General features: G+C 38.9%; 1 long non-coding RNA gene across 2 annotated transcripts in view; it reads left to right on the plus strand.

Moving 5' to 3' along the window:
• Nucleotides 1-6,845: 6,845 nt before the first annotated feature.
• The window catches only part of LOC309612276, a 271,326-nt gene continuing 252,829 nt past the window's right edge, over nt 6,846-25,342 (plus strand). For both annotated transcript variants that reach the window (XR_014235078.1, XR_014235079.1), the window contains exon 1: nt 6,846-12,349. This is a non-coding gene — a long non-coding RNA (uncharacterized lncRNA). The remainder of the gene's footprint in view (nt 12,350-25,342) is intronic.

A 25,342-nucleotide genomic window follows, 5' to 3' on the forward strand; every position in this document is an offset into this window, starting at 1 on the left:
TCCGTGCGGGAATCTCTCCGCTTTGCCCTCCGCACCCCTGTGGCTGCGCTCTCCTCCGTGGCTCCGAAGCTTCCCCCCTCCACCACCTGCAGTCTCCACCCGCGAAGGGGCTCCTAGTGTGTGGAAACCTTTCCTCCTTCACAGCTCCCTCCCAGAGGTGTAAGTACTGTCCCTATTCTTTTGTCTCTGTTTTTTCTTTTTTCTTTTGCCCTACCCAGGTACGTGGGGAGTTTCTTGCATTTGGGAGGTCTGACGTCTTCTACCAGCATTCAGTAGGTGTTCTGTAGGAATTGTTCCATGTGTAGATGTATTTCTGATGTATTTGTGGGGAGGAAGGTGATCTCCGCGTCTTACTCGTCCGCCATCTTGAAGAAGCTTGACCCACTATTTTAATCTGGGTATAAAGTGACTTCTGTTCTTTGTGAATTTTATATTTCATAAACTCTGCTCTCATATAAGAACTCTACATATAACTTTATATATGACCATCCTACTGATTTTTTTTTTTTAAAAAAGAACTCCCTCTTTGTTTGCTGTTTCCTTGCTTGATATTGCTTTGCTCAATGCCTTCTGAAGAAAGAAAAATTGACCTCTGGGTTGGGGTAGGTGAGTGGAAGGAAGCTTCTAGGCGGTTTACAGAGTGCCTGCTCCTTCATTCCTTACTTTTAGTAAACTAGTAGCTCAGACACCTATCTTTTAATTTTGCTTATGTTTTTCCCCTAAATTCTATTTTAAATAGTTAATCCGTAAACAAAAGAATATCCAATGAGAAATAAATCTCTTTTTCATACATTTTGCTCAGAGGTCCAATCCCTCTCGCCAAAGAAAACCTGCTAGGAGTTTTTGGTAAACGGTTACCAGAGATACTCTCTAGGGAATAAGGCAGGATTTTATGAATGTCTTCACAGAGCTAAGTCCTGAAGAATTCCAGGCAGGAAATGACATATACAGAACACTGAAAATGAAATAATACAGTTATTCAGTAATCAATTTAATGCTTCAATATCCCTTCCTCTGAGCACATTCTTTTCCTTCCTCTCTCTGCTTAGGGGGCAGCCTACCTATTTGTATCGCCAATAACCAGATCATTTTAGTACCTGTAAGAATTTAAATCCAGTGATCCAGGAAGCTTATACTTCCATCAGATTTGTGGATAAAAGGCTGTATTTTACACAATTCTGCTTAAATCTGAAGAGTGGTGGTATTGCATAGGACCTCAGCACCTGCACCATCTTCTTCCATGGGAAATAGTTTCCTAAATTCTCTGTGGTCTATGTAGTTATTGGGAGCTACACCTCTTCTGTCTCAGTGAAGGCCTTGGTTGGAGATCATGTGTTATTATACAAGATCAATGTCCAAATTACTCTCCTGCTTTTAGACTTACAAATTCTACCAAGTACTTTCCGCAAAGCATTTGTGCTGAGAATGGCTAAGAGGGAAAATGTGGCTGTATTTCAGGCTGGGTCCTGAGCTTAGGCCTCTGATGGTGGTAACAGAGGCAGCCATCCCAGGGTTGTCACTGAGAAAGGTGAGTCTGCAGAGACCGCTGCTCAAAGCATTTCCCGTGTTGTGCCCTCCTAGCAAAAGCCAGCGGCCTTTTTAGTAGACCCACCTATTCTCTGAAATGCTTTTCACCCTCCTGGAAAAATCAGATTCTCTCCCCACTTTCTGTAATGGTAGATGCATGAATAAAAGCAAACTCAGCTAGCTTTCTGGCATGATAAACTATCTAGAGACACAAACACTAAGGAGTTTATGCATATGAAACCAAAAAATATTGAAGTACAAAATAAGCTAATGTGTTATAAGAACTTAAAAGGTCATCTAGATGGTTCAAGGATACATCACAGAATTTAAATTGGGTATCCATAGAATTCAATTAAATCCAACAAATATTGACTCAGTGTTCAGTCCCGCTAGGATATGTTAGCATGGAGGTGGGGTATGATGGGCAGGGTAGAATGAGAGGTGAATGAGACATAGACCCTGCCTTCAGAAAACTCTCAGCCTATGGTCTAGAGGCTGGGGGGGGAGACAAGAAAAATGAATATGACTAAGTGTGTGGGCAGAAGACCATAACGATGAAATGCCCAGGTGCTGGGGTCAGACTGCCTGGGTTTGAAGCCTGACTTCATCACTTAAAGCTGAGTGATTCTGGGCAGAGTGAGTCTCCAAGCCTCAGTTTCATCGTCTGTAAACCTGAGTTTCATACACTCTCTACCTCATAGTGTTATTGTGAAAATTAAATCCTGTAACCTGTCCACAGCACTTATTCCAGCACTAACCACATAGTGCCTAATAGGTGGCAGCTATGAAATGTCAGGGGACTCGCAAAGCAAATAGGAAAGGTTGACCCCACTGGAGAGGTGAGAAAAGACTTCAAGGAAGAAGTAACCTTTGGAAAAGAGAGGCAGGATATCAACTGATGGAAATTGGGGAGCAAGGCACTTAGCATACGTTTATAGTAGTTGCCTGTTGGGCTATATAGTCTCTGAGGTGAGGGTTCATGCCTGTCACATTCATCAAGATAGTCCCAGGTCCCAGCACCAGAAAGGGACTCATTTATGAATGAAGAATGAATGGATTCGTGAGCAGGTGAATTAAAGGAAAGGCTTTGAAGCTGCTGTTAAAGCTAACAGCAAGGTTGATAGATTCTATGAGGATTATATAGAGCTGGGAAGGCAAAAGATGTGCCTACGGTACCATGTATAAGTAATTCTGCCGGTGAATTCCTTGAAAGTGAAGCTAGCATGTCAAGTTGGAGCCAGACCACGCAGAGCTTTGAGTACAGGGCAAAAAGTCATGTGTACAGGCAGTGAAATCATTGTTCTTGTATTTCTTTTCCTTTAAATTTTGAAGAAAATTTTTAAAAAGCTGAGCTGTACTGCAGAGTCAGCTGAAATGTTATGAACTCATCGTTCATTTTCCTGCCATCAGTTATGTGCAAATTAGACATTCTCTTCTGCCGATAAATTGCTTAATCTAAGTTTTTGCTTCAAAGGACACCAATGGCTTTTGAAGCTGCAGTTAAAGCTAATAGCGAGGTTGATAGATTCTGTGAAGATTATTTTCTAGAGCAGGCAGAGTCTGCAGTAACCAAACCTGAAATGGTTGTTAGATAAAAACATTGCAGGCTTACCTGGGCTTCACTGGTCCCAGGTAATCAAATGTCAGGATTCTTTGTAACCCTTGGTTCTCTCTATTCAAACATGTCACGGGCTTCTTATGAGTTAGGTCAATCCAATGAAATATGATGGTCATTTCCCAGCGTTTGTTTTGTCAGCCTTCAACTTTTCATATTTCTGAAGGCTTTTACCAGCATTTTCCAAATATAGCATATCGTTTGGTTCTCAGGACTGAGTTGTTCTGTGGGTTTTATCATCGTGACCGAGGAGGATCCGGAGCTCACGCAAGTCGTCTGACACCCAGTTCCAGGCTCTTGTTTCTCAGTCATTTGGATTCTGTGGACTGTCAGTGTTTTCCTCTGAACTCTCCAGAATTCTTCCTGCAGGTACTGCTTATGTGTGTGATGCTTCATTTTTAAGCTACAAAATGGGTTTCTGCTTTTATGGTGTCTCCTTGATGGATGCTTTATACGACTATTCTTACTTTGATGTCTTTCTATTTTAAAATCTAGTTTTCATTCCTTAACTTAATCAGGAAGGCACCAGAGAAAATAATCCAGTAATAAATTTGGTTCCCTTTTATAATGCCTCTTGATCTGATAATAGTGGCAGGCCCAGCCAAAACTTATAAGATTCTAATATAGACATCAAAAGACATTTGTCTAGATTTTTATGTGGAAGGATTAGGAGAAAGAGGGTAGATGCATGCCGAATACCTTATTAACAAGTGTGTTCCTACCTGAAGCTGAAAGAGGCACTGTGTTGTGAGGTAGACAACACATGGGCTTGGGAGTCAAACATACCTGTGAGAACTGGTTCAGGCACACTCAAGCTATCAAAACTGGATCTTGACCTTGAGCTCAGATGCTGAGCCTCAGTTTTCTCATTCGTAAGGTGGGTTTAGTGACAGTTATATGGTATTAACTTATTTTAACTCATTCATGAGTCCACAGAAATTTATTGATTACCTATTATGAGACAGGCATTGTGCTAGTTGCTGGGGATAAAGCCATGGATAAAAATAAAATAAGACATGATCACTATCTTTATGGTCTTAGAGTCTAGTGGAGAAGACAGAAATTGTGCAGATAATTATACAATCATATAATTAAAATTGTGATAAAATTTATGGAGGAATGATACAAGATGTTTTGGGAGTGTTCTAGTATATTTTGGGGGGGGTCAAGAATCCCTAAAGTTGAGACAAAAATGATGAATAAGATGAGTTGCCTTATACGATTGTTGTGAGGATCATGGATTATGTTTACTGATGTGTCTAGCGCAGCACCTGGGACATAATAGTCGTCAATAGTCATAATGAGAACAATAATATTGGACTAGGTTACTGCCCACTTCAGATATTTTGAGACATCCCAAGGAGAGCTTCCCTACCATCCCTCTTTTTCCCAGCCCTGATCCTTTTTCTAGGGCACAAAACCCTGTTTCCCAGGATTCGATGGCCACTCCTGAGAGATTTATTCTAAATTACTCTAAGTCATATTATGCTACTGACTGATATAAAATCAGTCCTGAGAGTTACTCATGGGAATGAGTTATTCCAATCCGTGCTAGGTTACTAATAATTGCTCTACCATCCCATCCTGAAAGAAGCTTTTATTAAGGGGAGAAAACGTAAGAATGCTCTCTGTGAATGGAAGAGAGTCTTCATAGTGTGGGTGTGTGGGGAGAGAGAATGTCAAATAGAGAGGCTGGGGGTTCTTATACTCAAGGTAATAGAAAGAGGTCAGGATGTTTGAAGACATGCTGGCTTCCTGAGGAAGTCTATCTAGGAAGCCTGCAGAATGTCTATTTTCTAATGGAAAAAGTGTTTCCTGTCACATTCACAATCCCCAAAACTTTTACTTAATTATAATGATGGTGACCCCTCATGTTTCCTGGGGGTTTCTGACTGACACTCTTCTTCCACCGTCCTGATCTCCTTTGGTCATCGCCCCGGGCCTGGAGATGGCTGACGGTGCGGACTGTGCCAGTAAGAAGAGGTTGTTTCTGTACGGCTGGGGCCTTCTGGGGCCAAAAGACTGAGGCAAAACTACACCCATCTTTACATTTTTTATCTACGCTGACTTTCTGAGCGCCTGTTAATTCTTGACCCTGAGTTAGAAGTGGTGGACAAAGAAAAAATCAGAAATAGTTTCTACCCTCAACGAGTTCACCATTTAGTATTTTGATGGAGCAAAGTAGCAGGAGCCGTGAGAGCACGGATGAAGGAATGATTAACTTGGAGTAGGTGTATTGGGAAAGGCCCCAGATACAGGGGCATGTTTGGAAAGGGCATGAAGTGACCTCTGCCTACCAGAGTTGCGCGTGGTGGGCATTTCTAGGCAGTGCGTTGCCTGCAAATATGCAGAGCAGAATGAAAAAGCATAACGTATTTACCAGATGATGCGGTCCGAACATATTTAAGAATCATCGGTTTAAATAAATATATTCTATTTTGAGGCTTTTAGAGTGATAGTGATGGTGGGGGAGGTAGGCAGGCAGGAGATGGAGGCAAGGAGGAAAGGAAGCAGAAAGGAAGGAAGGAAGGGGAGGAAGAGAGCAGAAAGTTGCTGAGTCATAATCACTCTCTCTGGTATTAAATAGATGAGTCATGAGTTCACAGGTTAAAGATACCCGAATTCTTGTTAGCTTCATGCACTTGACCAAACTGTCAACCTCATCTCCCCTGTTGCCATGCATGAGATGGCCTAGCAGCATATTTGTATCACTGAGAATTCTTTCCCTGTCCTCCTAATTCTAAAAAGCACTGACTTTAGAACTTGATAACCTGAGGTTTGAACCCCAGCCCTTCCATTTATTTGCTGCCTGACCTTGAACAAGTTTCTTAACCTCTCTGAGCCTCAGTATCTTATGTAACATAGGGACATTGTTCCTCTTTCATATTGCTATTGAAGAATCAGGTATAATTTATGTAAATATCTGCTATGGTCCCTGATTTATAGGAGGCACTCAGTGAATGGATGTTGTTGTTATTATTATTTCTGTCATTTTTATTTTCAGTAGTAATACTTTTAGTTTTATGTGCTGTATAGAACTTACTGGAACTTCACAAAATGGGAAAATAGATAAAGTTCAATAATAAAAGGGATAGGCAATCTCTGAACCTTTCAGATAGAGTCCTTAATCTTACATATATTGCCAGAAAATGGAGAAAAATGCGTTACATATATAAGGAGGGATAGGATATGGGGAAATCCTTTGAGTCATGCTGTTTAGTGTCTCTTGCATGTAGTTATTTGTTTTGACCAAGCCCTCCTTCTCATTGAATTAATGCTGTCTGGATAGAAGGCACACAGAAAGATTCTCAAAAGTGAGTACAAATACTCATGCAGCTCAATATCAAAAAAACAAACAATCCAATCCAAAAATGGGCAGAAGACCTAAATAGACATTTCTCCAAAGAAGCTATACAGATTGCCAACAAACACATGAAAGGATGCTCAACATCACTAATCATTAGAGAAATGCAAATCAAAACTACAATGAGGTATCACCTCACACTGGTCAGAATGGCCATCATCAAAAAATCTACAAACAATAAATGCTGGAGAGGGTGTGGAGAAAAGGAAACCCTCCTGCACTGTTGGTGGGAATGTAAATTGATACAGCCACTATGGAGAACAGTATGGAGGTGCCTTAAAAAAGTAAAAATAGAACTACCATATGATATACAGCAATCCCACTACTGGGCATATACCCCGAGAAAACCATAATTCAAAAAGAGTCATGTACCAAAATGTTCATTGCAGCTCTATTTACAATAGCCAGGACATGGAAGCAACCTAAGTGTCCATTGACAGATGAATGGATAAAGAAGATGTGGCACATATATACAGTGGAATAGTACTCAGCCATAAAAAGAAATGAAATTGAGTTATTTGCAGTGAGGTGGATGGACCTAGAGACTGTCATACAGAGTGAAGTAAGTCAGAAAGAGAAAAACAAATACCGTATGCTAACACATATATATGGAATCTAAAAAAAAAAAAAAAGGTTCTGACGAACCTAGGGGCAGGACAGGAATAAAGACGCAGACATAGAGAATAGACTTGAGGACACGGGGAGGGGGAAAGGTAAGCTGGGACGAAGTGAGAGAGTGTCATGGACATATATACACTACCAAATGTAAAATAGCTAGCTAGTGGGAAGAAGCCACACAACACAGGGAGATCAGCTTGGTGCTTTTTGACCACCTAGAGGGGTGGAATACGGAGGGAGGGAGGCAGATGCAAGAGGGAGGAGATATGGGGATACATATACATATATCACTGATTCACTTTGTTATAAAGCAGAAATTAACACACCATTGTAAAGCAATTATACTCCAATAAAGATGTTTAAAAAAAAAAAAGTGAGTGTGCATAGGAATCACGTGAAGAAGCCATCAGACTGCAGAGTTCCAACCTCAGAGATCCTGATTCAGGACTTCTGAGGTCCTGCCTAGGCCACCACCCCATCCTGCGCTCTGTCCTGCCCCAGGCTGAGACATAGAAGTGCTTGTGCTCAGACAAGGGCCACTTCAGCCAATACTGTCACCTATTGATGTGGCCTCCTGAGCCAACAGGTGATTGTTCTTTCTGTTGGCCCTGCACGCAGAGCCATGGTTCAGGAATTTGCTAATTACTGTTCCTTGTTGATTGATTATCTACATCTATTGTATATATACCAGGACACTTTTAGTTTTTAAGTCAATTTAAATCCCAGGTCCATAGTCACTTATCTGAGTAGCTGCACATGAAATACTTGTATGCTACTGCCACCACCACCACTACCCGTATCACTAAAGCCTGCCACCACTAATAATTACAGCTGCAGAAGCCACTCTTGTCTATTGATGTCTGCCAGATCCCCAGAGCCTTATGGAGGCTTTAAAGTGTCCCTTGGAGCTGTATTAGTCCCTTACTGTGATATAGAATCCTTGGCTCAGAGAGATTAAGTATTATGCTCAAGGTCACAGGGTTGGCAAGCAGCAGAGCTGTGATCTAAATCCAAGTATGTCTGATTCCAAACCCCTTTCTACTTCCCCTAAAATTAAGGGAAGGCAAATTATGTCTTTCCATTATTTGTAATAGATCAGTATTAACTATAACATTTTAAATCTCTGGGTGAGAGAAAAACCACTTTATCAAGGTGAGAATTTAGATTAATTTTTCAAATTTATTATTTTAGATTCTTCTTGTCCTTCAGTGCAGAGATTTGATGTGAGATAAGATGAATCCAGGGTGAGCTGTGCAAGGGGACATAAACATCCTCAAGCATAGCCTTGGCTAAGGTCTCCAAATACAGATGTTTGAATACAAGAGATAAAATGCAACCTTTTGAAGTTCTTGTCTCTCTGTTAATTGTTAAACCAAAGAAATACTATTTGCTGCACATATTTCTAGAGACCTTAGAAATGGAACAGTGTCACCAGCAGCTTCTCTGCAGAGGATAGCCTAATAGTCCAGTGAGAACAGGACAGACCAGAAGCTGTTCAATTACAGAAACAGCTTCCACTGCATTGCAGAGTCCAAAGAACCAGCGTGTGGAAGGCAACAGCTGGGATTGTGAGCCAGGGCTCTGCTAGAAAAGTGGTAAAATGCAGCTGCAGTTTCAGACACAAAGAGATGGTGTCTGCACAGAAATAATGCAGAGAGAACATTTGCATTTTTCTTATAAGATGAGCAGAAAACAACCCTCGCTAAAAAGAGGTTTAGATGAAAGCTTCTTGATAGTTGAAAACAAAATGACAAACATAATTTCCTGCGTTGAGGAAACCAGGACCTGAGTGTGCACAGAGGAATGACCATCTCGAGAAAACACAACTAGAAGTCACTCAACAATGGATGCCAGATAGAGTAAGATGCAAGGGTGGTGGGCATGTGTGCATTGAGATTTAGGGATGCCTGAGGGCCAGGCTTCTGGAAACAGTCACCATCAGGGTTACTTTTCAATTTGCAAATTTAGTGTTTACAGGCTATTCCTATTGGGGGCCTATTCCAGTTAGGAGGCTATTCCAGTTAAGAGGTTATTCCAGTTAGGAGCCTATTCGGGAGGCTGTTCCAATTGGGGGGATATTCCATTTATGAGGCTATTCTGGTTGAGGGGCTACCCCAGTATTCAAGGCAAGAAATGATGGTGGTTCTATGAGGAGAGTTATAACAGGTGTAGATGCATCAGGTATATAGATCCAAAGTAGGCCTGGCAAGATTGACTAATGGATTAGATGTTGACCAGGACCAGAGGCGGGGTGGGAAGGTGTGGAGGAATAAAAGGAGTAATGAAGGATTCTTCCCTGCCCAACCTTTTCCATGATGTAGGAATATGTGCAACTTTATAAGTCAAACTTTCTATTTTTGGACAGCTAATTCGTAGGCAGAATTTCTGTATATTTAGCTTAACCTTGTTTCCCTGGAACTTCTCCTACTGATCTGAGACCTAGCTTTTGAAATTATAGAGTCCAAGTCTACTGCCTCTTCCTTCCAACAATTCCAAGTATATAAAGGCAGAGATTATAAAGCTCTCTTTCCTTGCACACACACCATGGGTCTACTCTCCTCCAAGTGAAATATGCTCTGTGTTCATTTGATCCTTTCATACATGGCATGACTTGACTTTCCTTCTAAAACAAACTTGCTTTGTGAATTAGAATTCTCTGTGCTCATCCTTCCCACCCTCTGTATGAAACTAGATGTGGTATTAGTGAGATCTGGATTCCTCAGTCACTGTTTCACAGATGTGCTGCACATTGGAATCACTGGATAAGTTTAAAAAAGGGCTGATATCTGAGTGCCATCCCTGGAGAGTCTGATTTAGTTGGTATGGGGTCCAGTCCACACACCCAGAGTTTCAAAACTCCCTAATTGATTCAAATGTGGAGTAAAATTTGAGAGCTGCTCCTTATTTTGATCTTTGCTGTTCTAAGTGTGGTCTTTAGACCAGTAGCACTGACATCCCCTAGGACTTGTTAGAAATATAGGATCTCAGCCCTTGCCCACCTTCATCCTACTGAATCAGAGTCTTCATTTTAACATAATCCTCAGGTGATGTCTTTGCACATTAAAGTTTGAGAAACATTTGTTCAAGTCAATGGTCCTAAAACTTGGGTGTACATTAGAATCACATTGGGAACTTAAAAAATAGTGATTCCCAGTTCTGTACTGAGAGATTTGGATGTAATTGTTCTGGAGTGTATGCCTGAGCATTAAGATTTAAGAAGACTCAAGATGATTCAAATGTGAAGCCCAATGAGAATCACTGCTTCAGATCTTACTGTGACAGTGATTTAGCAAGTGGCCTTGAGTAAGTTGCTTATTTTCTCTCACAGTTTTCTCTTTTTTAGAAAACAAACCTCAGCTCTGCCACAGAGGACCCAAAAGAGAATATTAAGCATTTAGAATATTTTCTAGCAAGGGCAGTTTTACATCTTTTTAATTAAGAGTTTAGCCACCAAAGAGAGTCCAACGTTGAAAAATAAGGCTGAGGAGAAAAGATGAAACTTGGGAAAGGTCAGCAAAGTGAAGATTGGAGATTGGTTACAGAGTTTCAGTTCCCAGCAAGGTAATTTAGTAGAAAATGTTGAACATCTCTTCTCCCTTCCAAGACTGCAGCATAAGCCATGCAGTCATGGTACCCAGGATGCTTTCCTGATGATTACTGAGCCAGCCACTCATGTGCTACCATTCTTGGAGCAGTTTATGCCAGGCACTGCAGGGGTGCGAAGGACCCTTTCTATGACAACGAGGTTCTCCAAGGAGGGTAGGCTTGGTGGCCCAGCTCCTGCGGGCTATGGTAGCCGAAGGGTAGGGCAGAGGTTAGTTAATATGTGTAAAGAAATGTAATTTTGGGGATGTTGAGACTATCCTCTGAGGGTCCTGTGAAAAATCATCTATTACTTAACATCTATATGGTCAGGACACAGAAGGTTGTCTTGGACTCACTTGAAGATCTGGGCAAAGAATAGTCTGCCCTGTGGAGTTATAAAAGAACAATTTACATCTGTATAGACCTTTACTTACAAAATCCAGTTCTTCATTTGCTCTGCTTATATATTCTGTGAAGGTGGTATTATTCTCTTCTATGTACAAGAAAATCAGGAGAGGAGGTGACATGTTCTATGAACGGAGTACTAAGAGACGGTTACTAAATTTGAACTCAAGTCTCCCAACACTAATTCTAATGTACTTCTGAATACTAAGAAATGGACCATATTTTATCCCTGAAATAATTTACGTGTCAGCATCTTAGGAATTTTAAAAAGAAGTAACCTGGGGCAGAAGGAAGTGACCCCCAAATTCACCCATAATGACCCTGGTTCTGTCCTCTTTGTTGATAAATTTGTAGGATTGAAGGATGGTGAGACTAGGTCCTGAGCTATCAAAGGTATGATGAGAAAATGACTTTTAAATCACAGCTATGGACACAAATCCTAACCCAGGCAATTACTGGCAGATGACCTCAGCCACATTATTTAATTTTTCCAAGACTCAGTATTTTTAGTTCTAAGTGGCAGATGGTACAAGGTTGTTGTGATGATGAAATGGAATCATATAAGAAGTGTCTTTTATAGAATTTGGCATCAAGAAGATGTTTAATAGATGGCAGATGTTGGCAGTGTTTTTGCTATTGTCATTGTTGCATATTACAAGAGTTCCAGGAAATGCAAGCTCAATGGCTAATTTAATCAGAATTTCTTTTTTCACAAACACACCCTAGCAGAGGCATGATTTCCTGACTTGGAAGGGCCAAAAATACAGTTGTCAGAATCATTCATTACACAGAGGTCATTTCCACACCCAGATGTGAAATTCCCTTGAATCATCAAGTTTCAAACTGGCTCTGCCACATAAAGTAGTGGCTTTCACAGCATAATAGGATGAGTGCAAAACATCATTCTACTTAGCCATGTACTTTGAGAATGAAAGTTTAATAGTAAAATTCTATCCTTACATCAGTTTTCCTTTATGCCAAGCAAATGGTGGTTTTCTGGTTTGGCAGTGGTTAGGTTTTACCTTTGAGTATTGCCTTTCTTCCTATATTTAGGAACATACACTCAGCAGCTGTGTTGTATGTGCCTAATCCTAGCCTTTTATTAGATAAAAATGGACTAAATATACATCTATATTAAGGATATTTACTTACAAGATCCATCTTCACCCTTTTTTACGGATGGAGAAATAGCCGAGGCATCTCGTCCAAGATCATGCAGCAGGAGTCAAGCCCAGGTCTGTTTGATTCCAAGGCCCATTATATACCTCTTCTACCTTCTCTACTGCCTTACAGACAGAAATAAGGCTTAGAGTCAAGAAAACAGACTTCCAGCGAGGGTAGGTTTAATGAGATATACACTGCCAGAGAATCATTTATAAACAGCTCAGATGGGGAGTGATTATGCCCAGGGAGAATGGAGAAGTGTACAGAGAGGAAATATATTTCCATATTACACCTGTGAGTCTAACTCTCTTAAGTTCATCATTAATTCATTTATTTATTCATGCTGTCATTCATTTAATTATTGAATACCTGCTTTGTGCTTGACACCGTTCTGTGCCAAGTAGGAAGCCAGCGATGCATAAGACAGGTAAGTAGATGCAATCGTACTCAGCTTGTGAGTACATCCCTTTGCTTGATTGCTGTGATGGAAACAATTTCTTCCTTGTCTGAAGCACCATACCACTTTTACCCAGCTTCTATGGTAGCCAGCGCTCTTGGCAATGGCATACCAGAAAGAGTACTGAGCCTCCTGCCACGCCTCCACGTCTGTCTCTCTGCCTCCAGGAAGTCTTTCTTGCCCGCATTCCCCACTGTGGTCCACATTTACTTCACCCTCTCCTGAAGTCCTGCAGCCCTGATATCAGATCCTTTCCTAAAACCTGGACTTAAAGGATATGTGCATAGTATCAATAGTTAAACATAATGGATTTTGCAGTCTGACTGCCTGGGTTCAAGTTCAGTCTTGGCCACTTGATAGCCATGTAACCCTTGGCAAATAATCCCTTAGAGTCTGTTTCCTTATTTGTACACTAGGAATAATAACAGTAATTATCCATCGTGGTGTTGTCCTGCTTGAATGTGTTGACACATATGAATTTCTTAAAACTGTGTCTCATCGTACCTCCTCCTTCTCTAGGAATCTTCACTGAATCCTTTTTGCTCCTATAATCAAATCCAAAATAAATATGGTGTCTAAGATACCCCTCCTCTATATTATCTTTTTTACTTTTCCTAGGGTCTCAGCCCTGTGACCCACCAGACGAATTACTCTTTCCTAAACACATCCTGAGCTCTCTGTTTCATGAATCTTTGTTCAGCCTTTCCCTTCACTTAAGCTGCCCTTCCCTTCCCTTTGCACTAGACACCTTGCTCACCATCCAAGATCCAACTCCACTGCAACTTCCTCCATGTAGCTTCCCCTGATTCTTTAGTCAGAATCAACTCCTTCTTCTCCTGCTTGCCACTACTATAATCCCATCTGCCCTGTATTGGAACTACTTGGGTAGATATTTGCACATCCTACCCATGATGAGCTTCTCAAGGTCAGGAAGTGTGTTTATTAATATTTGTTGAATAAAATAAAATTAAATCCACTTTAACTTAAATTGAAAAGGCAGAGTCTAATTCAGTAAAAAGGAATACTTGGTTTGGGGTTAATCCTTCAATTATGTTTATACAATCTACTTTCTCTATGATTCCTAGAATAATGGAGCTAGTATGGCATAGGATTTTCTGGTTGATAAATTCTGTCACTTGTGGCATGGTCACGGTAGCAGATATTTGAGGAAAACTTTAGTCTATATGCTAAGCTTGAGACTTGCTTTTTGAGTCAAACTGAGACACGTTGCTCGAATACTGTCCTAAATAGTTTAGAGAATCAGCACCAACAGTAGGGTATGGTAAAATCTCTGAATTATCACCACATAGTAGAAGAAGCCAAAGATATGAGCGAAGGTCAGGAAAAAGTGGAAGAATCAGACAGCAGTAACTGGGGCTCCCACTCTGTTAGTCCATAAAGGGAAGATTGATAATTCATCTCTCGATAAAAAAAAAAGATTCTGAGGAATGTGGCAATTAGGGGTATTTGAAGACAGGTTTGAACTTCAAAAAGAAACCATGGGAATTTATCAGTGCTTCAGTATTTCCATCCCAAGGTAGGTGATGGAGCAACCATGGATGACATAAAGAATATGTGTGTGAGGACACCAGATGAAGATCTGAATTCAAGTTAAGGTTAGTCAACTTTGGGACCAGGATTTTTCTCAACAGCAAGGGAACAGAACTGTGAGGTTACAATTTATTTACAAGATGATATCAATTAAGTTTTTTCCCTATCGTATCAGACTCACAGTTGGGATGTAAAATGAGAATGAAGGGTGCTAAAAACTTCTCATTTTAGGTTTACCTCACTGTCACCATTTGGGGCCAGACATTTCCCTGTAGGATTTACTAACAGACATTAGAATTGAGCTAATCATCATAATGCCTGTGATATGTCTACCTCCCAAGCAATATAGGGCTAAACCAGGAGGAAGAAACCCTGCCTTTTGAAGGATGCTATTTCCCAGGAGGAAAGTGCTTCTCTTTCTACAAGTCAGTGGAAGGGATGACTTTCAAGAGAATCACTCAAAAGGATGTGGAGACCTGTGAGATGCAGACACTGTCATTTCACTCCCTTTCTTGCGTGACTGCTTTGCTTGTGGCCTACCTATTATCCTTTGTGTAGCCTAAGCAATCCAAAGGAGCTAGCGACCAAGAGACTGAAAAAGGTGGTGAGGCAAAGCATTTGTGCTGAGAAGAACATGTAAATTTCCTAAGAGCTTAGTGAAGACTGTAAAATACTTGGGGTTTGAACTATCAGCCATAATCCCATCCAAGATGACTGCCTGCTGGGTGAGGAACTCTGGCAGCAAGAGGCTAAGGCGTGGGCTGTCATAGAGGGGAATGAGGAAAGGATGGGGGAGGACAGACCAGAATGGGATCTTCTACATCAGTGCAGTGGAAAGAGCCCTCCGAAAAGTTCACTCATATACCCCAAAAGAAAATCACCCAAAGCGCATTGATGGCCATAGAGGTAGCACGAGAAGCAGCGGCAACCAAAAAAGAAGGGATTTTAATCTCTCCAATCAAGTAAGAGAAGTATACCTGCCCTCATCCTGTCCTTCCTCACCACGTGCAACATCTGAGAAACCATCGTCTAGAAGGAGTAATGACAGGAAGTCTGTAAGCTAGGTTGACCCCCTACTACCCCATCCCCTCCATCTACCACATATTAAGTCGCAGTTCTATCCTGTGCTGAGGAAGGAGAAAGGAAGAGCTGTGGTCAGGATTGAGATGATCATTTAAAATGAAGTCCTTTGTACCAGAATAAGACTCTTCTAATAACTTAAAATGACTGACAAGTCAAGAAATCAGACCAAGATCTCATTAAGGGAGATATTTCCCATCAGGAAAGGGGAGTGACACAGCACAGTTGGGAAGTAGTTTTTGGAAAATAAAAATTTCATGTTTATAACCAACGAGACACACCAGTAAATATCAATAGCACTTTTCAAAACTAGTATAAAAGTTAAATTGAAACTTTGAGAAAAATGACACTAAATGATGATTCACTTAGCTTGGATTCTTAGCAAATTTTACAGGGGACAAGTTTGGTTAAGAGGAGTTGTCTTGTTTCTAACACCCGAAGTCTTAAAATAACAAATAAACAATGGAAGAGGAAATTTGAGCTAAGAAGGTGCTGGGGCTACAGCTGAATGGCTCATTACGTCTACCATTAACAAATTCATAATTTGCAGTCAATTTACTACCACAGAGAGAAACATTAGAGAAATGTTTAATGTTTCAGGCTTAACTGGAGCCAAAATTCAATTTCCCATTAATAATAATTTCACTCTCTGCCATCAGCTTGGAGCAATGTGTTGCCACTCTTTCTCACTTTCTCTTTGCAGATGCTGCTGAGTCTGGTTAGACTTGTGAGAGATTGAGATTCTTAATTAAAAGTACCAGGAACCATAATATCTTCAGGGCAGCATTTGTGTAGATAGTGAATATGCATGGTTTAAAATGGATAAGGCAAGGTTTGACTTCTAGAGAAGCAGGCAATTTACTTTTAAAACCCACAGGCAAGACCAAGAGGAAGTCTGTGTTATGGTCAGTAAATCCTGATATTCTAGCCTGCTCACCTCAAACCTCTTCAGGGTCTGGGAAAAAAAAAGCCCCTTCCTCTAGGAATATTTTGCAACTCCTTTAGGTGATCGGAGGATTGGAGGGAGGAATAGAGAGAAGGCAAAGGGAACAACCAGAGCCCTTATTCTAGGAGGTGAATGTTCCGGATCCCCAAAGCAGAGGAGGCTGAGGAAGTCATTAAACAAGGGGATAGAGCAAGGGATCTCAAGTTTAAATATGAGGCAAATATGTGTATGTCTGAGGTGTTCTTGTTATTCCAGCTAACTTCTCTAGTGACAACCCACAAAGCTTGTCTCAAGCACTTAGTGTATGTTTGTGTACAGTCATTTACATGCACAGACACACAGAGACACAGTTTCATACACAGGTGTGCACCTAGGGTACACACACACACAGGGTTGTGATGCTGTCATTATAAACAACAGGCGCATATTCCCCTTTTTCATTATTTTAGCAGGAGATAGCCTTTTTAATCAGTAAAATGGTCTTAATACGAAGAACCAACTAGATAAGAGAACTGGAAGTATACTATCCCCTGGGACCTTTTATGTTATTTGGTGATTCTTTGTTCTTAATTCCCTTTTGTCTCTCATGTCTGCTGTGATGCTAAACAGTGTTGCCAGGTTAAGGGTCAATAGCAGCCTTTGTTTGTAGCTGACTTTTCCACATCTTTCTTGATTTTAGTGACTGGATGAACAATTGCTACCACATGCCTGGACTGACTGCTAAGTAAGGCAGCCTTACATGTCTATGGAAACTGTAAAAATAGCGGCCAGGCCAGGAATCATAGATTTCTCTGTCAGCTGACACCATAGCTCCTGCCTCTGAGTTTTCTTTCCTGGCTGTGCTATGGATACCAGGAACTAGATCTTTTATGATTACCAAGCAGGGCAAGAAGTAGAGGAGTATTATCCAAGGCCTTGACCTTCTTCTAAGGTTACTTCCGGTTTTATATTCACTGATGTGCACAGTAGTCCTTTTGTAAAATGTGCCTTTTGGGTAAATATTATATTTCTCCTCTTGTTTAAAAGAGAGGCATTTGGATTTCAGTTGTACTTTTGGAAAACTCGTAAATAGGAAAGATAGACTTACAAAGGAAAAAATAATTTTATTTAAATATGAAGAAAAAAGCAGCAACTCCGTTAAGATTTGGGTAGATGATAGGAAAGGAAGTCCATGCTGTAGAGGCACATCTAGGGGTCCAGAATGGTACAGGTATTTGGACACATGAGTCTGGGTTAAATTGTCAGGGACAGAATAGATGGCAACTCATCGAGCTGTGAGGACCTGAAGAGATAGAAATACAAAGCAATAAGCATAGTCCCCGGCATACAGTCAACCTTCAGAACGGTTAGTACTCCCCACTGCAGTACAACAGGATTCCGGATCCTGGAATGGTCATTCTTTCTAAGTTCTCCTTGGGCTCTGGCTCTCTGGCAATAGCTTTATACCTGTCACCCTTGGCTTCTGGCCTTTTACCCCTTTAGAGGTACCTTGTATCTCATGCTGATACAGCACACCCCTTCCCTTTGCGACTCAGTTCCCCATGGCCCTACTTTCTTCCCCTGCAGTTTAGGAAAATATAGTTCAAGGAAAAGAATGCTGCCAGTCTGGGAATTCCCAGGCGCGTGCAGGACTCATCTAATGAAGTCCCACCAGGAGGTGATGCCCACGTTTGGCTCGCTTCCCTGTGCTATTTATATTTCCCAGGAAACTAGGACTGCTAGATTGCGGGGTCAACTGACTTTACTATGAGGTCACTTGTACAGAAGAATTTCCTCTTCAGTAGGTCAGTTTAAAAAAAACACTGCACTCATAGCCACCCTGGGGTGATATCAAACATGTTACACTTCAGATCCTAAAATCTGAATAAGATAATTGATCTGAACACTCTTTGAAAAGGGTGGGTATGTACACATACCTGGCTCTTTATTTGGCAAGCTTTGATTTTAGATTCCTAAAACTGCTTTATCTCCCCTGAAGATCTCATTTTTTCTGCAGATTGATTCCATTTAATTAAACTTTTTAGAGATAGCTAGCTTTATATCCATTTTAATGAGGCTGATATTAATCTAGAGGTTGAAGACTGGTTTGGATTTGTGGTTGTTTAGTTGCAGAGTTTTCTAAGTAAAAATTGAGAAAGAAATTCCAGAGGCTAGTCACATGAAAATAGTTTCTCTCAGACTTTTTTTTTTTTGACTTATGTTTCTAGAAAATCTCAATTCCTCAGTTAATTTTACTGAACTAGAATATTCCAGGTAGGTAGTCACATTTTTACTCTATAATGGCCCAGTCCCCAGAGTGGCAGATTATACTACCTCAGTCTCATTGTTGATCCTTAGTCCTTAAACTGAAAACTTCATGAGGGCAGGGACACCTTCTGATCTGTTCATCATTATATCTCTTGCACCTTATATTTTGTCTTCATATGGTGGGTGATTAATAAGGATATGCTGATTGAATAAATTTATGTTTTTCATAGCCTATTGAAGTATTAATTTTAGTAAGTTTCTTTAAATAAAAGTCTTTTCTTCACTTATTCTTAAAATGTAATGCTATTGGGTCCTGTTTTCTCTCTCCAGTACTTTTGCGTTTTAATATAAAATGTTCTGGTTAGTGTAAGGGCATGGCAGAAAAAGCATTAGACTTGAACCCAGGATAACTGAGCTCCTATCCTACTCTGCCAGCAACTAACCTTCTATTTGGTAAAGAAGTTTCACCTCCAGATCTCATATTGAAAACTAACAATGGTAGAAAGTTCAGAAAATTGATCAAATTATTTCTGGTCTGCAGGTAGAATGTATTTACCCCAGCTTTCCTCTTTGCTTTAGTTTTTGGAATGTCTAAATAAATTCTTTAAATGTGAAGAGAGACTGTTTTTCTTAAATGATCAGGTCTGTAATCACAACTTTAGTTATATTTTGTATGTTCTGGTAGATATAAAAAGTATCAAAGGGAAGTTTCAATTTTCATTTATTTACCCTCTGTCTCTTACAGGATATGTGATCTGCAAGTCATTTCACTGTTCTGGGCTTCAGTTTCTTTATATACAAATTGAAAGAGTTAACTAACTGAATTCTCAACTTTATTTTTCCCAGATGTATTATCCTATGATTCTTGATTCTTTCAAAGCTCCTGTGAACCGCCACTAGTATTCTTGTTCTCATCCAATTATTTATTTATTCAGCAATTATTACTGAACACTTATGTACAAGAGCTGTGCTAGGTTCTAGGAAATAGTTGTGAACAAACAACATGCTTCCTACCCATAAAGGCTATCATTTAATTTTCTCAATCTTCCCTGAGAATACCTTCCCTTTTCATTAAAAGATGTACAGATGTATATAAATAAGCACAGTGGACAAATAAAAGTATTGTGAATAAGTGAGCATAATACAGCAAAAGATGGGTTGGGGAAGCACAGGTCAGCACAGAGTCCAGATTGTAAGTCAGATGTATAGATACTCAGTTTTTCTTTTTTAAAGGTTTCTTTTAGTTATGCTATTATATCTTGTTACATTTCTTATATATACTTAATTCTTTTTAATTTTTACTTTTTAATTCATTAATAACTTATATCAGTAAATGATAGCACATGAAGCTAAATTAATTTAAATCCCAGTTGTTAGTCATTCAGCTACAATAATTTAGTAAACCTTCCATTTCTCAATGAATAGTGCCTTAATTCTGTAGGAACTTTTAGTGAAGAAAATGATCTACTGCTAAAATATTTATCCTTCTCCATCAAGATCTACAGATTAGTCTATAATGCAATCATTTCAACTTTATACTCTATTTTAATATATCTCAGGATGATTTCTTTTTCATTTCCTTCAAAATACATATTTTAAATGAATTTTACAACTTCCAGTTATAATTTATACTTTTCCTTATTTATTTATTTATAATTTATACTTTTCCTTATTTATTTATTTAAAGTTCATGCTTTATTCCATTAGGTTTACTCATGGATATTCTCTTTTTGTACTGCAAAGAGGTAGTAGAAAGCAAAAATAAGCTTTAGACAGCTTGACCAGACACACAGTTTCATAAATGTTTCAATTCTTTTCTCAAGGAACAAATTGAATATTTTGATAATATTTCACCAATTTGTTTAGTCCTAAATCATTCATTTAATATCTTGGCAGTTCTACCTATTCAACTTATTATATTTGTATATATATGGCAAGAAAACAAATCACTTGACATTTTAAGATATATTTGTAAATAATATTGTAGAAATGGGACCTATTTCGATGGTCTCTGCCTTCTCATACTGGAAAGCAATTGCTTTTACTATGCCTCAGCTTATATTAATGAAACAACCATAATTAATGTGAGGAGAATAAGTGCAAAGGTGTTTTTATATGGCTCTATAATAATGGTATCTCCTAGTCACAGGACATTTATTACATACTGGGACAGGCACTACACGTACATTAAGTATTTTAATTCTCATAATACCCTAATAAAATAAATGTTAAGGCCTCATTTTACAGATGAGCGCCCTACCCAAATCATCCAGCCCAAGCTTGGCCCTGTCCATCTCCAAAGCCTAGGCGTGTATCCACTGTAGATACTGCCTCCCTTTAAATAGAAAACTAACTGAATAACCTAAATATAAAAGTCTGAAGCAGCTGCAAGACATTGGAAGATATTTCTAGAATTTGGTCTCTGCACAAGGAAGGAGGTCCCAGCTCTTTCTAGACAAGAGATACCAAGACAATCAATAGCTTTGTCATCTCTTTTGTACCATATTTTCAAAAGAATTTAAAGAAACTATCAAAAATAAAAAACCCCACCTTCCCATAGCACTGAACACAGATACACACACACGCGCACACACACACACACACACAAGACACTCACACGCTGCATGTCAACTTTATAAAGAGTATAGTTACTCTTCCAAAGTCAGGAGAATGAAATCTTTTTATTTGTGTTATTTTATTTAAAATTAAAATGAGGTTTTACGTCTCAGCTTTCTGAAATCAACAAACTGTGTTGATTTACTAAAGATATCTCTTCAAAAAGCATTCTTTCTTCCAATTTTCCCTCCCCCCCCATTACTCCCTGGTAACTATAAGTTTGTTTTCTACATCTATAACTCTATTTCTGTTTTGTAGATAAGTTCGTTTGTACACTGTTTTTTAGATTCCATGTATAAGCAATATCATGTGATATTTGCCTTTTTCTCTCTGACTTACTTCGCTCAGTATGACAATCTCTAAGTCCATCCATGTTGCTGCAAATGGCATTATTTTGTTCTTTTTTATGGCTGAGTAATATTCGATTGTATATATGTACCACATCTTCTTTATCCATTCCTCTTTTGATGGACATTTAGGTTGCTTCCATGTCCTGGCTATTATAAATAGTGATGCAATGAACATTGGGGTGCACGTATCTTTTTGAATTATGATTTTCTCCAAATATATGCCAGGAGTGGGATTGCAGGATCATATGGTAGCTCTATTTTTAGTTTTTTAAGGAACCTCCATACTGTTCTCCACAGTGGCTGCACTAATTTACATTCCCACCAACTGTGTAGACGGGTTCCCTTTTCTCCACATCCTCTCCAGCATTTATTGTTTGTAGATTTTTTGATGGCGGCCTTTCTGCCCAGTGTGAGGAGATAACTAATAAGGACCTACTGTATAGCACAGGGAACTCTACTCAATGCTCTGTAATGGCCTATATGGGAAAAGAATCTTAAAAAGAGTGGATATATATATATATGTATAACTGATTCACTTTGCTGTATACCTGAAACTAACACAACTAATGCAACATTGTAAATCAACCATACTCCAACAAAAATTTAAAAAAAAATTCTTTCTTTTGTTAAAAAATTTTCCAAGAACTAATAAGAATCCAAAGCCTTTTAAAAAAAGAGTATGAGTGTAACTCACAAAAGTATTTTAGTAAGGTACACCAAAGGGTGCTTTGTGAAAAATAATTATTGTTACCCACTTGAGTAAATATGAGATATTGCATTCTCACAAAAAATGGAAGTGCATTTGTGTATTTATTCACCAGTGTAAAATAAAGATATTGGATTTGGTAATGGCTAAATATTTCCTTCCAGCCTTCTCTACTCAACTTATATTTCAGAAAAACATTTTTGAGATCACATATTTCTATCGTGGAACTTGTTGCATAGTATTGTAATTGCCTGTCCACTGTTTACAATATTGAAGACACAGGGGTGTGAGGCCCAGTCTATATTGCTAGGGTCTGGCACAGGTCCTGGTTCCTAATATATACAAATAAATGTTTTACCATGTGATAAAATAGTCATTCAACTAAAAAGACCATTTGATTTACTAATATATTTTAATATGTCCAGTAATATTTGTCCAGAATATAATAGTGACTCAGAAATTCAAGTACTAGGACTGCCAAGATATTAAAAAGATAATACGGAATTTAATAAATTGGTCAACGATTTTCAACTGAAATAAGTTGATCAACTAACTTACCCCTTGCAATGAAGTGAAGTATTTTGAGTTTTTCCCTAATGAAACATTGAGAGGTCTCCTTCTGATGGAAGGGAGGATTTGCTCCAAAGAGTGTTTTGTTTATTTGTTTGTTTGCTTTTTATTGAAGTATAATTGATTTACAATATTATATTAGTTTCAGGTATATAACATAGTAATTTGATATTTTTATAGATTATACTCCATTTAAAGTTAATATAAAATAATGGTTGTATTCTCAGTGGTATACATTACATCCTTGTATCTTATTTATTCTATGCCTACTAGTTTGTACCTCTTCATCCCCTTTGTCTGTTTTGCCCCTCCTCCCATATATTTTCACTTATATGTGGAATATAGAAAATAAAACAAACAAATGAATGTAACAGGGAATGGTTTTGTTCTTTGGCAACAGTAAAACAAACAAATAAAACAATCTAAAATATGTAAACCCCATTTTAGAGGAAAATATGTGTTTGAGATGTTAAATACACATATGTGTAAGTATGCATATATTAACTATGTATATAGAGACATATATATGCATACACATACACAGACACCAACTTCATCTTTTAAGAAGGGTACTATTCCAAATCAGTAAATTGCTTTGCTAGCTGGAATTGCTAGGCTAAGAATACCAACTTCAAATCAGATTGCATTTTGCTTCATGCTATATTTTCTTTCTCTAAGCTCAAAATATCAAAGCAGAAAAACATAAGACCTTTCCTTTTGACACTTTGCATTCCTCTTAAAATAAAGACATAGTTTATGAACCAATACTTAAACATATTCACATAAAGTTATTAAGCAATGGCTAGAATAAAAAAATGAATGCAAATGTATAAATTGAATCAGTTGGTACAAATGAATCAGCAATACCTTAACTTCCTGTCTGCAGGTCTTTGTTTTTAGAGCTATAAATATTTCTGTGTTACTAGTGATGGAGCTGAACACACTAACTTGTTTTTCTTCCTGCTGCATTAGAATTTATTAACATAGAGTGATTTATGTTTTCCTAAAACACCAAGGCAACACTGTTTTCTAAAAATAAATGATGTTAAAGATTGTGGCTGACACAAATAGTTGCATCCTCAATAGTAGTTCTTCCTGCCTTTCTCACTAACAGAACCCTAATGGCAGGAGCAACAAAACAGCCAGTAAAATACATATTTATATAATATCTTAAACATATATACATACATATATGTATGTTGAAAATATTACATATATAAAAATTATATATATATATATATAGTATAAAATTTCCAGCCTCCCTTGTAGATTGAATAGTGACCCAGTAGTAGTGTTTGATATTTGAGCTGTAACACGAGACACCCACTATAGTGGAGTAGTGGTATTTGAGATGTAAGCAGAAGTTATTTAGGTGGGGCTTCTAGGAAAGCTCCTTAAAAGAAAGGCAGGCTGAGCTGGTGCCTGTCCCTTCTTCTCTTCTTTCTCCCTAGGAGAAATCTCAGCTCAGCTCTCTTAATAGTGCAGCAGCTATGGAACAGCATCTCTCCTAACACAGACTAAAAGGATAAAACAAATAGAGTCACAGAGATTTCGTTGACCCTCTGAACCCATACTAACCATAGCTTGCTAGGAGACTTCGCATTTTGGTGAAGAAAAAAAATGGGAACAAAACTATTTTACTTCTATTTGCCAGGATTTCTGTTGCCCACAGTAAAGCACAACTCCCGATTGACAAAAATGTTATCTTCAGATAAAAATATCTTCAGAAATCTGGAAAGAAAAGACTGATGTCTGGAAACCAGTAATGTTCTTATAAAATTATCACTTAGACATTTTGGAAAGTAAGTCTTTAATTTTTGTTTATTTTTCCTTTGGTCCTGGATTGACTTATGGCTGAAAAAACTTAATTAGCTTCAAGGCCCTGAGTCTGTCCGTTTGGGATATAGCTAAAGTGGTAACACTTTTGCCCAACAAAATGTCCTTGAAGGCAGCAAATGTAAGACAGTGTGGTCCACAGTATGCATCCAGGATCCTATGATGTACATTCTCATCTTTGCGTCTCTCCCTTTGCCCACTTCCGTGGAGTTTGCATAAAGCTGTTTTTGCCCTCGTCATGCTGCCTTGTAATTTATCCTCATGGCTTCACCCTCACTGATCTGTGAGCTCATTGAGGGCAGGACCACTGTTTTATTGACCTGTGTATTCTGAATGCCCATCATATAGTCCATAGATAGTGCTTAGTAAATGCACATTGACTGAATAAATGCATGAATAAAGACCATCACCAGGGCATATTGGCCTGCTCTCTGAGGGACTGAGCCCCTGCCAGCATTGGGGAAGGACAGAAATCTCTGTTTTGTTCTGGTGTACTTCGTGACAGAGGTGAGCTTCCAGAAAAGGACATGAGGGATGACATGGATCTGTTGTACTCACTTGAGGACTTGGGTCTGATCTCTGATCACTATGGAGCCACTGAGCTGGAACCACTGTCACTGTCACTGCTGTGACAGCAACTGGGTATAATTTGTCATGTCCTTTCCAAACCTTTTCTAAGAAAGTGCCAATGACCAGAGTGACTTT

Source organism: Balaenoptera borealis (genome assembly GCF_965194805.1).
Source record: "Balaenoptera borealis genome assembly, chromosome: 15".
NCBI classification, from domain to species: domain Eukaryota; kingdom Metazoa; phylum Chordata; class Mammalia; order Artiodactyla; family Balaenopteridae; genus Balaenoptera; species Balaenoptera borealis.